The 16,097-nt window shown below is 40.3% G+C and overlaps 1 protein-coding gene across 1 annotated transcript in view; it reads right to left on the reverse strand.

Annotated features, from left to right (window-relative positions):
• The window catches only part of pter (phosphotriesterase related), a 291,456-nt gene that overhangs the window by 200,318 nt on the left and 75,041 nt on the right, over nucleotides 1-16,097 (reverse strand). The window lies entirely within an intron of this gene.

Consider the following 16,097-nt stretch of genomic DNA (forward strand, 5'->3'; position numbering starts at 1 on the left):
TTTGGGGAGTTCAGATAACCACAATCATTTCAGCCACTCTCAGTCCCACGTCAAAACTCTAAAGCCATCCGGGAAAAGTGAGCAGTCATATAAACCCTCCATCCATCACCTACCAAACTTAAGTGTTTAAAAAGCTATTAAAACAAGATAAGACAGAGGTACTTAATGCAACACCTGTTCCATAACTCCATTTACACTCCGACCATTACAGTGGAATTTCATTAAAATGGAAAAAAAGACCACAAAGGCGACATTTCCAGTGAATAGCACTGCAATAAGTAAAAAACAAAAACACTATCATAACGATTAGTTTATTTTAGACAGGGTAGAGCTGTTCATTAGCTTAAAAAATAAATTAGAAATAGAACATTTTAATCAATCAGACTTTATTTGTATAGATAGCACTTTTCATACAACACAAAGTGCAACAATTGCAATTAGTTATCAATAATAACATTTGTTTTTGGGTCATTATTTGTGTTGATTACTAACAGTAGTAGTAGCAGTGATTCCAAACCTGGCGTCCAGTGGGTCACGTGATACAATACATTTTCTAAGCATTACATGAGAATATCAATACCACTCTCATGTCTATGTGCTAAATGTGAAGCTAAAGCCTGCAATAAAGACTGGAAACAAGGGAAAACTGTAACACTGGATCTGAACAGATTAAACAAAATGAGATCTTAAATGACATTTATAACGTTTAAGTTATTTTCTGTGGCTGTTTCCACTTGATTCCAGTCTCTGTGCTAAGTTACGCCAACTATCTTCTGGCTCACATTTAGTTTAAAAAATAAAAATATTTGCGACACACAAAATTCTGTTAATTTTTTCTGGACTTTTCTGTGATATCCTGTGTTTATCGTGAATTTTAAATTGCTTTGGTTTTTCTGGCCTCTAAAAATGATTTGATTCAAATACAATGAAAGGTGAAATTCACTGTTTGGACTACCAAGAGCTTGACACATGCAATCTGTTACAAGTGGTTCCAAGTAGACTTGTCCAAAAGCAAAAAAGTTTGGGACTCACTTAGGAAAACCAGCCCTGCACAAATGATCATGAGATCAAAGAGGGACCAAGCTTGAATGCCAAGTTTCATCTATACTAAATGACGCCTTCTTTCTGTGTCCGTCTCTGGAAAACTGAGCCTCATCTCTTGTGTAGATTCAGAGGCCATGTTATTGTTTCCACGCTAATGTCTCCATCCTGTGGAGCCAGCCCCTCTCTATGTGTTTTGTCTCTGGAGAGAAGGTCAGGTCCCCAGTACACATTGTGACTTTCCCTGAATCAGCTGTTTGGAGCCCCAGCCTGAGAGAAAACAGCCTTGAGCAGAGGTGACGTCACTGATAGTGAAACGGAGACAGTTTAGAGATGGCGGTGGCGGGGAGGTGGGGACGGTGTAAGGGTGGGTGTGGTGGTGTGGTGGTGTGGAGGCACAGAGGGATACAGTACTTGGTCCTGGCACCACAGTGGAGTTTTGACAGGGCAGATGGTAGACCTTGCAGGCCCACTCATGCTCTCAAGGTCTACAGAGTCTCAGCTACTTGTTAGATATGAGAGGAGTGTGTGGTTGAACTAAAACAATCACCAATTGTTCAAATCCAAATTGGGGGACAGAGAAGTTATTGAAGGTGCAAGCAGTTTTCTAGCAGGAATAGGCTGTTTTATGGAAGGCATTTAAAGGTGTCACAGTAGGAAAAGCACATATAGTTAAATGAATGATGGCTGAATTTCATTTAGCTGCTTTAATTTCATGGTCTACTGTCACACTGTCATGGTTTACTGGGACGCTTAAATAGAACAGACACACTGTTAATGTTAAAAGTCACAGCTGTGCTTTTCCCACTATGCTAAGCCACAGTAGCGAAAAAGGTCTAATTGTTCAAAATCAGACCTTCGTTCTTCAGTATTCTTCTTTCTAAGAAGACAAAATGTCTATGTCAGAACCCCCAAATTGCAAAAAAGACATACTTATTCACTTAAATCTAGTGGTATCTCATTGTGCAAATACTGTTTTTATTTTCTCAGGTTTTGAGATTTCTGTCTCCGCCCCAGTACAGTGGAGGTGAATAGTTTTACATTTTTTATCAACAACATTTCTTTCCACAGACAGAGGACGTATTGTGCTTTTTGTGCATTTCTTTTTTTATGATGTCGGATGTCAAACATGGTCAAAAGTCAAAGGAGGGAGGCCTTAATGAGACTGGAGCTAAAACGGTCTGTTTCAGACAGAGGCTGAACCGAGGGGCTGCATAAAGGGCCAGTTTAAGATAAAGAGTTATTTTAAAACTTGAATTCATGCAAAAATTCACCAGTAGTCTCAGAATGTAATTAAAGACCCAGAAATGTACATGATACATTCCCTTTAAGAGGGCATTTATGCGTCAGAGCCTAGTATGCTCTTTCTTTCTCTTACAAATGTCCGATGCCTGTGGAGATTGTTGAAGAAAGACTTCATAGTGTTCACATTTGAGTGACAGCTACATTACCTCCACTGCAAACATTCTGCTTTTGCACACTTTATTCAGGAATTATATGAGCTGAACCTTTTGATTCTATAGAACAAAGTGAATGAAAGATTGAGTACAATTACTGCTCGGTACATAATTAAAGCCTGTTCATATACAAAACATTTATCTGGTGTTGCAGTGGTGCAATGATCAAATCAAAACCTTTATTGTAGGTGCTTCCAGTGGGATTGCAAACCAGCCTCAAGTGTTAATGGTTTTTGAGAAGGGACTATTTCTTTGGTAGAAAGTAGTTCATATGAAAACTAGTGTAAACAGTAGAGGCAAGTGAACAGATCTTTTGAAAGTTGCAATAAGGTGCTAAACAATGTTTCCACATAACTGCTTTTCCAAGTAGGAAGTTTCGGCCTTGACCTTCTGTAAATACAGTTAAACTTTCTTTCCAGGGGAGAATGTGTTCAAATGTGTCTATAGCTTTTCAGTCAGAAGAACAAATAAGCCTTCTGAAGATCTGATAAGATTTGTGCTTCAGTCAAAAGGGGTCTGGAGCTCCACCAGACATTTCTCCACCAGGCTGACTTTGCATGGCACTTGTCCTTCCATGACCTTACAACTTCGCCTCGTCTCGGCCTCTCACTCTCAACACACATGCAGACAAACACACTCTCAGACTCACAAAGCTCCCCTTCCGCACACATTAAACACATTCTCAGTCAGACTTGGAGGTTTCTGTCGCCCTCTCATTCACTTTAGTCAGTTGCCAGACAATGAAAACATTGAGAGGCAGTTTCTATGGCGTGACCAGGGCTTTTGTTTGACTGAAAAACATATGCATTCTACATGCTCCAATTATGGGTTTATCAGATCGCTGTCAAACACACCAATCGTGCGCCTTCCTTTGTGCCCTCTCTAACGGTGTGTACTGTACCATGCGGAGCAGTGGCTCGCTGTGTTTGCATGTTTGCCCATGGTGGGAGTATAATATCTCAGACTGGTTTGTGTCCCCGTGGTGGAAAACACACGGCTTAGTAGAAAAACAATGTGTCATAGTCCCTTCTCTCTCTCAGTAACAGATTGGTTTCAAATGCAGAACTTCCTTGTGTGAATATTGCAGCAAAATTAAACACAAGCCCTTCTGCTGGTGTCTAACAAACACCTCCAGTTTCAGCACCAACTGCCACCGCCGGGTCTCCTTGTGACAAAAAAGAAAAAAGGAAGCCATATCAGAGTGATCTACAGCACGTACAGTTAAATCCCTTATTGTGACTTGCACTGTATGCCTCAACAAAAGAGGGCAAGAAAGACATGGCTGATCTGACTTACCACTGGTTCAGTTTTTGATTGGCCTGACTTCCATTTAGCGTCAAAAGTCACGTCCACATTGGCAGTTATTTCACAAGAATGTTGTTATCACGGCTGAGGTTGTATAACCACAATTTAAACATATAAAAGCCTGTATGGCACACCTGCAGCTGGAAAATCCTCAGTGCACACATTTCTGAAGTTTACCTCAACATCATCAACATTTAGAGCGACCAGGACACAAATAAATCCTATTCTGAACTTCAAAAGCAGACTTTCGGTAGTTTGACCCCTGACATTATCCCCGTCGACACAAAGACAAACTCTGGACAGTGTGTGTGGTTTGTTTTGATAGACGTTGGTCAGCAGCTTAGGTGCTTAGGTTCCACTAAGCCCAGTGTTTATAGATCTGCTGGAAGCGGCCTTGTAGCGCCAAGATGATGCATCCAGGCAGGCAGACATTACTGGGGTCTGGACTGGCTGGACACAACATGATAATGTCGGTGAATCAAGGAGAAAATGGAGCAGTTGTCGTATCTCCAGCAGTGGCAAAATACGACTTGGCTAATTTGTGGAATAATGGTGATGATGTCAGAAAATGACGACACCACGCTTTTCCCTTATATATATATATATATATGTATAGACTTCTGCGAGATGAAAAAAAAATGAAACGCAGTATATGTGGCTTCAAGTGTATTCTAAAGAGTCAGTTCATCAGTTTTACTTGCTGAGGTTTTGTAATAATAGTTTGCAAAGATTTCTGCCTCCTTTTCAATATAAGGGAAGTGAATCTCCAGAATCTGTACCCTGTTACTCTGGATAACTCACAGATCGCCACTGTGAGGGGTTTTCATGAGGACCATTTATTATTAATTTTTAGTTTTTTTAACAATATTTATGATCCGAGCTGATCTAAGATAAATGAGAAACAAAAAACTCCTCTCTTGCCACAGATGACTGGGGCTACAATGGTTACTATGACTTATTTTTGATAGATGCTCTACACAGAAATTCTTTGTGGATGGGTACATATTTTTTCTAGAAATACTGTAGTTACTCCCCCAAATCGTAAATTGACTTTTTTTTCTTTCTTTTTTTTAAACATTTCTTTTCATGTTAGTGTTAAAAAAGATAAAACATGTTAATGAGTTTTAGAGATGCTGGTACGCATATTTCTGATTTTTGAAGAGACATCACCTCCTGACTACATCTCCACACTTATACAACTTTGGGAGTGGCATCAATCCTCTCTTCCAACCTAAAAAAGAAAATGAATACGCCTATTTTATTTTTATTTTAAAAACACACAAATGTCCTCATGTGGGTCATCTTAAAGCTGCATCACTTTAGAGACAATGTAAGGAGTGTTTTTTATATTATATGTATTATAAGTAGAGTTCTTATCACAAAGTCTGTTCACATAGCAGTATAACATCTTGTCATTTCGTCATCTAACAGTCTTGCTGTACATGTGCTGTGAGTCATTCATCAGTGTCCTCTACACCTTAGACTCTTTCACCAGAGTAAAGTACCTGAAGTGCTACATGTCAAGCATGTTTCCTCTTAACTTTGTGCAAGATGTATTTACGCCTTGGCGTTTTATGGCAGAAAGGATAAAGGTCATCATGAAGGTTGTTGAAAAAATCTAACTGTGTGAGCAAGTCTGCATGGTAGAGAAGGGAAACAAAGAGGGATGAATGGGGGGAGGAAGAAGAAGCAGGGAAAAAAAGAGCAAGAATGAGGCTGCTTTCCCACATGGTGAAGGATGGTGTGTAAAAGCACACACACACACACACACACACACACACACACACACACACACACACACACACACACACGCACACACACACACACACACACACACACACACACACACACACACACACACACACACACACCTTGTGGGACTTCTACCTGTGACTCAGGTCAAAGGGAGTCTCAAGAACGAGAGGCGGTAATCAGTAACAGTGTTATATGGCTGCGTTAATAGTTAACACAGCCCCTAGACACTGTGCCCCTGGCCCAAGCACCTGCAGCCCCTTTTACAGGCATTATCCATGGATAGAACAAATACTCTGAATGCTTGTTGGGCACATCAGCTTTACACAAACCTTCTCACCTGACATGCCAACAGGTGTTTTACTGAAAAACTATTCCCAAAAAACAAAAAAAAAAGACAATAAATGATTTTTCATTGACAGGGTTAATAATTAGACCTCAAACTTTGTTATTAGGTCCATAAAGCCTTTCAGTGCCTTGTACAACTTTATTGCCCAAATTTTCTTTTTCTTCTCTTCTCTTCTCTTCTCTTCTCTTCTCTTCTCTTCTCTTCTCTTCTCTTCTCTTCTCTTCTCTTCTCTTCTCTTCTCTTCTCTTCTCTTCTCTTCTCTTCTCTTCTCTTCTCTTTTTCTATTTCTTTGGCTATCCTTCCAGGGTCATAGCACCAGGCGTTTGTTTTATCCATCCGCCTAACTCCCCCAGATGGCCTTCTGGCTTCACACACACAAGCATATCTTTGACAAACACCTTTGTCAAAAACTTGGAGCACCTTCTATTTTATCCCCTGCTTTTCTGCCCCCCCCCCCCCCTCTCTCTCTCTCTCTCTCTCTCTCTCTATCTCTCTCTTTCTCTTTCTCTCTCTCTCTCTCTCTCTCTCTCTCTCTCTCTCTCTCTCTCTCTCTCTCTCTCTCTCTCTCTCTCTCTCTCTCTCTCTCTCTCTCTGCACATGGATACACAAACATGCATTGGCAAGCACACATCTGTACAAAAGCACCACATACACAAACACATGCCCTCCCTAGGTTCTTGATAAATACATGCAGCAAAAAAAAATCGAGCTCAGGTCAGGCTAACCTCATGCTGACCCACCCACTCCATCTCCAATAGTGACCTCTCTCACCAGCTGGCCTGCCGGCCCATCCCCGCTGCCATGTTAAACACAAGCATTTGTGCATAAAGGCAAACACACATATACCTGTACTTCCAAAAACTTTACAGACTTCAGCTCTCGTCTCCTCTTTCAACTACATTTTTTTCAGTATTCCACATCCAAACAGAATTGATCAAGTCTCAAAGTCCAAGAGCTTGATGCGAACGTAATGGCAGTGACATCAAGAGAGCACTAAGGCAATGTTAATGCTTCTCTATCCGGGCAGATGGAGGTGTGTGTATGTGTGCACAGTGCAAACAGACCCTTGCACTGAGGAGGCTAAGCTGGAGCACTCAGCAGTGTAAAAAAATCTGGGCTAATGTCTCTTTCTCTCACTAAATTGTTTTTTGATAAGGGAATATCTGGAGATAAGTGTTGTCACTATCCTATCTACAAACCGGAAGCAGGTTCGATAAATCTCCTCCGTAATCTAATGGGAGTCATGGGCAGTAGCAGCGATTGAGGGAATACACTGCTGCACTGTGCTGGCCTGAAGTGAAGACTTACTCTTATTAAAGGACATGGTAGACATTGCCAGCTTGTAAAAAATGATAACATCTTTACATTAAACAAATGCCTAACGCTACTCATTCAGGATTACTTTGGATTTGTTGACATATTGAAGTAATACTGATAGCCTTTGCCAGTTACCTGGTGACAGTAAATCTGTTACAGCACACAGTGCCAGAAAGTGAAACAAAGTATAAAAACTGGCATTCGTATTGCACCCTGTGTACTTGAGTCAGAGCCGAGATGGTGACCCTTATTAAGCATGTACAAGTCAAATATAATTAAAAATATACAGATATTAATTGTCATTTTTCCAGTTGTTTTATGGCTTCCTGTTTGAGTAAAGTTGACCAGAACCAAAATAATTATGGTCTTAACAAGTGCTACCAAGACGCTCATTAAAAGAGCAATTATGAAAAATATATTCTGAAAGTAAAAAGTCTCTATCATCATATTGTAAATACTTCAATAATTACAGGTAATGGTTTTGGATTTTGTAGACTAAAACCACCCTAAACATTTTTTTGTCTGATATGACATTTCCAACAGTGATCCAGAATATACAAAAATGGAAATATTTCAACTTTTTTAATGTTATGCAATGTTAAATTTGACCTGCATTTATTAAAAAAGTTAACATGGCGTTCTTCATTTTTCAGTGAACTACAGAGAAATCTTTGACTGTTTTAGGTAACAGGTTATGCTACTTCCATACACAAATAGCATAAAACCTAAAGAATATACTTTCTGCTCTTGGAAATGCTTAATTAATCATCTATTTATTAATGGATGATAATGTAATCAAAAATGAAAAAAAGATTTGTGGTTTGGAGCTTAATTATGAGGGGATACTGTGGGGGGTCAGAATATGATTATTATTTAATGACATTCTGGGGATAACCTTTCTTTTTGCCTCCCCTTTTGTTAGACAACATCCATTTTCAGCAGTGCTATGCTTCTCAATCACACAGTTAGACACATTAAAACCACAGTGTGGCTCAGTGCACCTACAGTGTTGCACTGGTGGTCACTACGCTGCTCCTTTATCATCACGGAGGCCTGATTTGATCCTCCCTTCAAACACATAGGTTGATATTCGATTGGAGTTACACTCATCCAGTGCTCCTGATATTGCTGATTTTATACTTGCAAGTAATCACAGCTCTGTAAAACCAAAAGGGACACAAAGCCAAACTGATACTGAAATTCTGAAGTCTACACAATTCAGATAACCAGTCTGTGTGTTTGGCCTAGTAATTAGTGAGGTCACTTAAAATGATTTAAAAGGCTTTACAATGTGGGTAACCATCAGCCTGAAGATGAGAAAAATTGTAATCTATTTTTAAGGGGCAGACCTCATAAAGTAAATGACTAATTATGTACAGTAAATGTGATTTAAAAGGACCATACTGAACCACTGAAGCTTAAGGCCCACTATTACTGTTTTTTCAGACAGTCAACTTGCAGAGACTTATATCTTGTTTGACATATAGTGACAATTTAGTTTGCCGTAATTTTTTCCCACTGTGGGATTTTGCTGTGAGAGGGTTGTTTTTTTTGTTGAAAAACACTTCCTTGTTGGTTCATTTTACTGTGGGAAACTCCAGCATCTGGGATTTGACAGTCAGCAGCAGAAAAGCATTGCTCTTATTTGCATGAGCTTTGTTGTAAGGATATAAAAATCAGGATGACAAACATTAAATAAACTCAGGTGGAGTTTTACCTGCAACTCATTAACACACTGTGCAGACTAAATGTAGAAACGGATGCATTACTTATCCGAAATTTTAAATCAAAAGGTATATTCATCTGTGCTGTATTGATGTGAAAGTAAGTCAGTAACTGGTTAGGAGATCACTCTAAGAAACGTATGAATTGGAAACTGTAATTCCAAACTCTTCTCTTTTAGACCCACCAAAGTCTTCACTGTCCTCCAGATCTTTTTCTGCTCTCTGAGCTCAACGTATGCGGGGTCCCCCTCCCCTCCCCTCCCCGTTGACCCGGGCTCCCAGGGGGCTGGTGTTAAGTAAACTTTGTCAGCCATGCAACGATCTCCAGCAGAGAACTGTCTCTCTGCTCATCAGGAGACCTTTTCCATGACCCCCAACTCTCTGCCTTGGCATTCCTCCGCCACACCACCTCCCTGACCCACCTTGTCTTCACCCCCCCGTCAGCCCCACCATTCGTCCGTCGCCTCAGGTCCTGCTCTCTGTCCCAGCAGCCCATGCGGCCGGCTGGTGTCTCCTTCGTTGGAGACAGCCTATCAGGGGCCTCACGTCATCTGTCTCCAAGACCTGACTGACAGGTCAACCTCAGAGATTACCAGCTACTATCAGTAAAGGAAGGGGGGTAGGGTTTGCTCCCTAAGTGGATGCTCCTTTCTCTCACCATAACACTGGTTGGAGGCTGGAACCTGATTTAGGCCTCTGAAACTCTGATGTGGCATTTTATCTGTCTGGGAGCTGCTCTGTTGATTCACTACAAGGTCTGCAGGGACGGAGTACCAGACAGTGACAGATATCAACTATCTTGGCTGGTGTAGATGCAGAGAGGAGAGAAAACTTCAAGCTTGTTGGTCTTTGCTGTAAACATCCAGCTAGTTTCAGCTTTCCAACCAGGGGTTTGGAATAACAGCACGGAAAAGTGCTGGTCCACTATCAAGGCCCAGATGGTGCATTCTCAGGCTGCACGCTGAGACCTTCAAGCCTAATATTTAACAGGGGGGATTTTTTTTTCTTTTTTTCTTTTTTTGGTGACAATTCTTCCAGAGCATATTGAAAGTATTCCATGAAAATCAGTATTTGCCTTCTTGAGTCGGACACAAAGCAAAAACTAGCAGATCATTACAAGAAAAATCATAATCATGAATAAGTGAAGTTACAGCCAGCAGCACATTAGCTTGGCATAAAGGCTGGAGACAGTTAGCCTGGCTTTGTCTGAAGGTAGCAGAATCTGTTGACCCACACTACAGATGCTCTTTAACTAACAAATTATCTTGTTCATTTAAAATGTACACAAACCAAAGTGTAAAAAAGTTGTGGTTTTACTAGGGTTTGTGTCGTAATGCTAAGCTTAGTTAATTGGCTGCTGGCTGTGGCTTATAATCGCTGTACAGATACGATTTTTTGACAAACTGGGTCTCTGTCAGCATCTGAGCTCTGAATGTTTCACACACTGACAAAAAGTTATAACCAGGCACAAACCCATCAGAAGCTAGCAACCTGAGTATAGCTCATATTCTTACATATTAACATATTAGCTTTCATTGCTCTCAAGTAGTCAGAGTAACAAAAGTCACAAATAAGTATCCTAACAACTGGGCTAACTCAAATCAAAATCTTTAACTGGTGTGTGTGTGTCAGTGTCAGTCATTTTTTTTTAAATTAAATAATGAATTTGGAGTTGTCGAAATAAGATTGAGCAACATTTCATGATACTTTCAGTGAGGTCACCTGGTAAAGAGGCATGACCTGATTGGTTCTCCTGTCTATATTCTGACCAGTGATTGGTTCTTTGCAGATTAAACATAACAGCACCACGTTTGAAAGTTAGTTTTGAGATATAACCTTTTCTTATCTCAAAATTTGGGGCCAATTATGCAGAAGACCAAAAAGAAACAGATGCAAAATGCCTAATAATTTGTCAGAGAATAGTTTCACATTGATAACTCATTTTTTGTCAGATAGAATCTTTTTCTAATTTTAGGCTACAGTCACAAGTAGTATATTGAGCTTCTCATTTAACAAGCAAACAAGCGTACAACACATTCAAACTTGGAAATTATTTTTAGCCTTCATTTTTAGACATTTGGTAGGCCTGCAGTCTTCAAATGGTCAAAACAAGACTTAAAACTATTTGTTTCATTTTTTTTGGTTTAGTTTTTTGTTTTTTAACTTTCTATAGCAGCCCCATTAAATAACCTAGCCTCATTCTCTCTACATTGACTCTACCAGAAGCTTTTAGCCTTTAAAGAAAAAGACCTTCTCTTTGCCAGGTGGTTTAAAGCTGGTTAACTCTCAAGCCTTCGTCATCGCTCTCTGTCTAGAACATGGAGCCCTGGGATATTTGTGTATCATGTATTGATTTGGAGGTACAACCCTTGGCTGTAAAACAAAGATAAAGAAGTTAGGCATTAACTTTTTTTTTCTTTTCCAGGGGGCACTCTGAGCCCGTTTCACATAGCTGGAACCCGCCTGGAAAAAAAGAAAAAAACACTAAAAATGCCTGACCGTGTGATGGACTCTGGAATATTGATTTTTCTCTCTGAACAAAAAAAGGCCTTTGCAGTCAGTATTTCCCTCTGAGCTCAGATAGGGCTGCTACATTCCTGTCTACTCCCTCCAAGGTTACTGCCTGCTCGGTGGAGGCGAGCACCTGTCAGATGTACGCTTGTTTTGTTATACAATGTGTCTTTGTAGCATTTACTGCCTCCATAGAACCCCTTTTTTCCAGTAATGGTAAGAAATTGTAAGAAACAAAGAGGTATTGCTCAGGGAAATTCAGCAACTCTGGGTTGGGGAGTTTCCTTGTTGCTGTTTCTCTATCTGAGTTCACAAGGATTACAAACTGTTGAACTCGCTACTCACATGTGGCTTAAATACTGATCCCAGAGCCAGCCTTGTTTAGAAATCCTCACCTGACACCATGCAGCAGGAGGACAGTGTCATCAACACCGCTTTGTTTGCTTAGTTGAGAGTTCAATGTGATGAAGTTTGCACTTGTTGATTAAGTATGTCTACCCCATTGTTCTGCATACTTGTAGTGGTGTGAAACTAATCACATCTAAAGAGAGCTCTAGTGCCACCACTAGTTAATCATTTGGAGAATTTACAAGTTATCCTGATTTAACAGACTAATACTGGGAGTGATTAGTGTTTTATTTTAACAGAAATTAATCAAAAAAATTAAATATACTGGTTTTATTACTCTCTGTGTAAATTATTTATGTATATTTATTTTATTATACCCAATAAAATTAATATGTAGCTACATTTTTCCCTGTCAGGAATCTTTTCAATCTCAGCATCAAAAGCACTTGACAGTTTACTGCCCAGGCAAAGGTTGCACCTCCACAGTTTTATAGAATTATTAAGTAAGCAATTATGATAACCCACTGTTTTAAAGATAATAGGATGATAAGGTACTGCCAAACTCACACTGTAGTTTGCCCTTAAGCTGCTCTTCCTGAGGAGAAAATCAGTATCTTTTACACTTAGACCACTTTGTCTTTTCAATGTGCCGAGTGTTTATTTTACCTGTCGAGCATTAAAAGTTCCAGATGTTCTGTGGGAAATTATAATAATAATAATTATAATCTAAAACAAAACACCTCGTAGCTGCACATTGTAATGACCCTGCCTGGCTAGTGACATTTTATCAAAGCTCATAAACCTTGAATGACTATATATTGATAAAGACTGTTTAAAGTGTCATTGGAACGATAACATTTGCACTGTAAATGTGGCTCGCAGGCTCCAGCCTCCAATAATGCTGCGATGATAAGAACAAGCACCTAGTGGGCTGTGACCAATAGGTCAAAAGCCACAGTATATTTAGTTTGGGGATGTTGAAAGCCAACATTTACTTTGTTAAAATCATTTAAATGAATATAATTAAATTAACCAAGGATCAAAGCTGTGGGCCTCTAAAATCTAATGACTTGTGATAATAAATGATTTCTGGCTCTTGGGAGTATTTGCATGCAATTTGTCCACAAACACTGAAGTGGAAATAATTATTATTATATAAGGAATATTTGATGTGACCCCCTTTAGTTTCATCCTGGTATAATACAAAAAGCAATTTAAATCATTAAAATATTATAAACATATTTCAATACAAATAAATTAATTACAATACAAAAATAAGTAAATAATGATAAAAGTAGATGAAGAGTTGCAAAAAATGTGCACTAGAATGTTTTAAAGTTACTTATCGCTTGTTTTGCACAAGCGTATTTTATAGCCGCACATATAGCTTTACTGGGTGTTGTTTTTGTTAACCTTCTCCCTCCACATGCATAAATAACAATTACCTACTGCTGGGAGAGAGATGGACGAGTGCTTTGACACTTTGCCCTGATCAATATCAATAAAGCAATCAGCGTGTCAGGGGCCTATATGTTTTGAGGAGGGACCTGTGGGAGAGGATAACTGAGTTTATGGCTTTACTGTGGAGGTGGGGCTGCTGCTGCTGCTCTCAGGTACACCAACCCACCCACACATGCACATCTACCTACATCTTACCATACTGTAAACTAAACCGAATAAAGATGGTTTTAAGCTTTTTGCTGAATGTTACTGCGTCGAAAACAAGCCTTAACTTTGACAAACAACTAGCTTAAAGGCCCCTGAATGTGGCGCGCACAAAAATCATCAGGTCCTGTGTCAGGCACTCCCTTCTTCTCTGGTTCTCCAAGAGTCAGTCCAGACAGCCAGATTGAACTTTGCTCAGCTCGGCCATAAAGCGAGACAATAAATTCAAGCAGACTTCTGAACTGCATGACATGAGAGCGAAAGAGAGTAGAAAGGACCTTCAGACTGTCAGCGATCAATTCCTCCAACATGGCAGGAAAGCCCAAGTGGCCAAATGGATGGAAAGAGAGAGAGAGGGAGAGAAAGAAAACAGTATTTCTCCCCTTTCTTGATCTGTGTGGTCCGAATGAATCCAGGGAAGAATTGATTTCTGTAGCGTCAGGTTTTCAAAAACAGTCTGCAATTTTCCAAATAATGTTGTGTTGTAAGAAATGTGTTGCAGATGGTAACGTTTCAAGGTCTACAACACTGACACTTCTTTTTTCCTGCTGGTCAAAAGTTTCTCAGACCAATAATTCATTTCCCACCCAGATGTCATTTATCACCACAGTGAATAAAAAAAATTAAAAAACCTTTTATTTTCATTAAGCAACTTTTTTTTCATAGTTTGATGCTGAGGCTCTATTTGCATGTAGCTACTGTTTAACGAAATGCTCTCCTTCTCCTTCATGCTGTTTCTGGCCGGAACAAAGCACACCTGGCACCACAGTATGTTAAGTTCAAGTTCTGTATCAAGATGAGGTGGTAAATTTAAGCTGTTGTGAATCTTGCTGGAGGCCCAGGAGGGGATTAACAACCCAAAGTGAGCTTCTGAAACACCAGTTCACCTCTACATGAGTGATGGTGTTAATACAAGGATTTATCACCTAAATCAAATCAAAATATAAGGCATGAATGAGTCTCTTGTAAATTTAGTTGATTTGTCTCCTGCACCACATGACAGGAGAGACATTCAGTATTTAGTCAGTGGATGTACTGCCACCTTGTGATGTGCTCTGAAACCTGCATGTCAAAATCATCACTTCACAGTCAGTGTGGAGAGGATATATTCATTTCTGTCAGGTCATAACTTCAGAATCAGTCAAGGGCAAAGCCTGGGTGGTGGAGGGAGAGGCGGGGGCACGGGCTGCCCTTGCCGCATGCTGACTCCACCGGCAGATGGATGTCACTGACCCTTCTCAGTGATCACAGCAGAGACTTGAAGCAGGGTTACAGTCATTTTCCTGATTGTGTGTCGCCTGCTCTCCTCTCCAGGGGTTCACTTCATCTCTATCTGCTGTTCAGTCGAGCCTGCAGTGCCTGAGCAACCATCACTCACGCTCTGCAGGGCAGCCTGTGGATTATCTGACCTCCTGGTGTGGGAGTAATAACCCCTGCAGTCCAGTCAGCAAACACTGCAGTCTTCAAGCAGCTGAGACCGGCAGGCAAGGCGGTCAGGGATCCTCCCCAGGATCAGGCTGTGGTCAGGGGAGAGATAATGGCGTCTCCGGCACCCCGACAGTCGGTAAGGCAGGGTGGGTCTGCAGTCAGTCAGAGTGATGGACAAGCCTGCCACCTGACATTCACCTCAGTGTGTCTCTATCAGTCTGAAGAAAAGTTTTTATTTGAAAGTCATGGCTGTTGTGATTCTGACACACACTGCATGGCCAAAACTATGAGGACACTCAAACATCACATTCATATTTGATTAATATGGACATTAATCTGCTGCTATCACAGCCTGCGCTCCTCTGGGAAGGCTTTTTGCAAGATTTTGGAACCAGTCAGCACTGCAGCATGGATTTACTCATATTCAGCATTATTGAGGGTTGGCTTCTGATGCTGGGCAATAGGGCCCAGGCTCAGGGTTCTCTGTAGGACAGTCAAGTTAGTCTTCACCAAACTTTGAAAAACAATTATTTATGGACCTCAAATTGTGCACAAGGATGATTGGCCTTCACCCAAACACGAAGTTTGGAAATTTGGAAGCACAGTTTTGTCTAAAATATTCGAAGCTGGTTACTCTGTAGCTACGACTACTTTGAGTCATGGCTGGCTAAAGTAAAATCATCATGACCTCCTACAGGTTACACTTTTATGACTCAAAACAAAAGCACCACTTTAAACATAGAAAAGACACTGAAGATAACAATAAAAGAAAGAAATTCAATGCGATATGCAATATCTGACAATATCATTTAGTGCTGTAGCATCAAGATTTTTGAATCTGAAGGGCTCAAACTATGAAACATAGAACAAAACATGCCCAAAAGAGGGGTGTCCAGATTCTTTTGTATCATATAGTCTGTACAGTATGTATGTATTATATGCTTAATGGTGACAACACATTCAACCACAGCTGCCATTCACTCACTAACACCGTAACAGGTAAACCACATGAGAGCAGTTGTTTTAAAGTCAGGTAATCAAGTATAAAACGACTAAGCGCCTGCAGGCATGACACCAGACTATACACCAACTGTCTAGTCCTTGTGCCAAGTTTTAGAGACCCGAGAGGGTATAAAAAGGTGTCAGAGTCTCCCCTACAGTGCGCAGTGATAGAAGTGAGAGGATGACAGCTTGATGAAT

This window comes from Scomber scombrus, chromosome 11 (genome assembly GCF_963691925.1).
Source record: "Scomber scombrus chromosome 11, fScoSco1.1, whole genome shotgun sequence".
NCBI classification, from domain to species: Eukaryota; Metazoa; Chordata; class Actinopteri; order Scombriformes; family Scombridae; genus Scomber; species Scomber scombrus.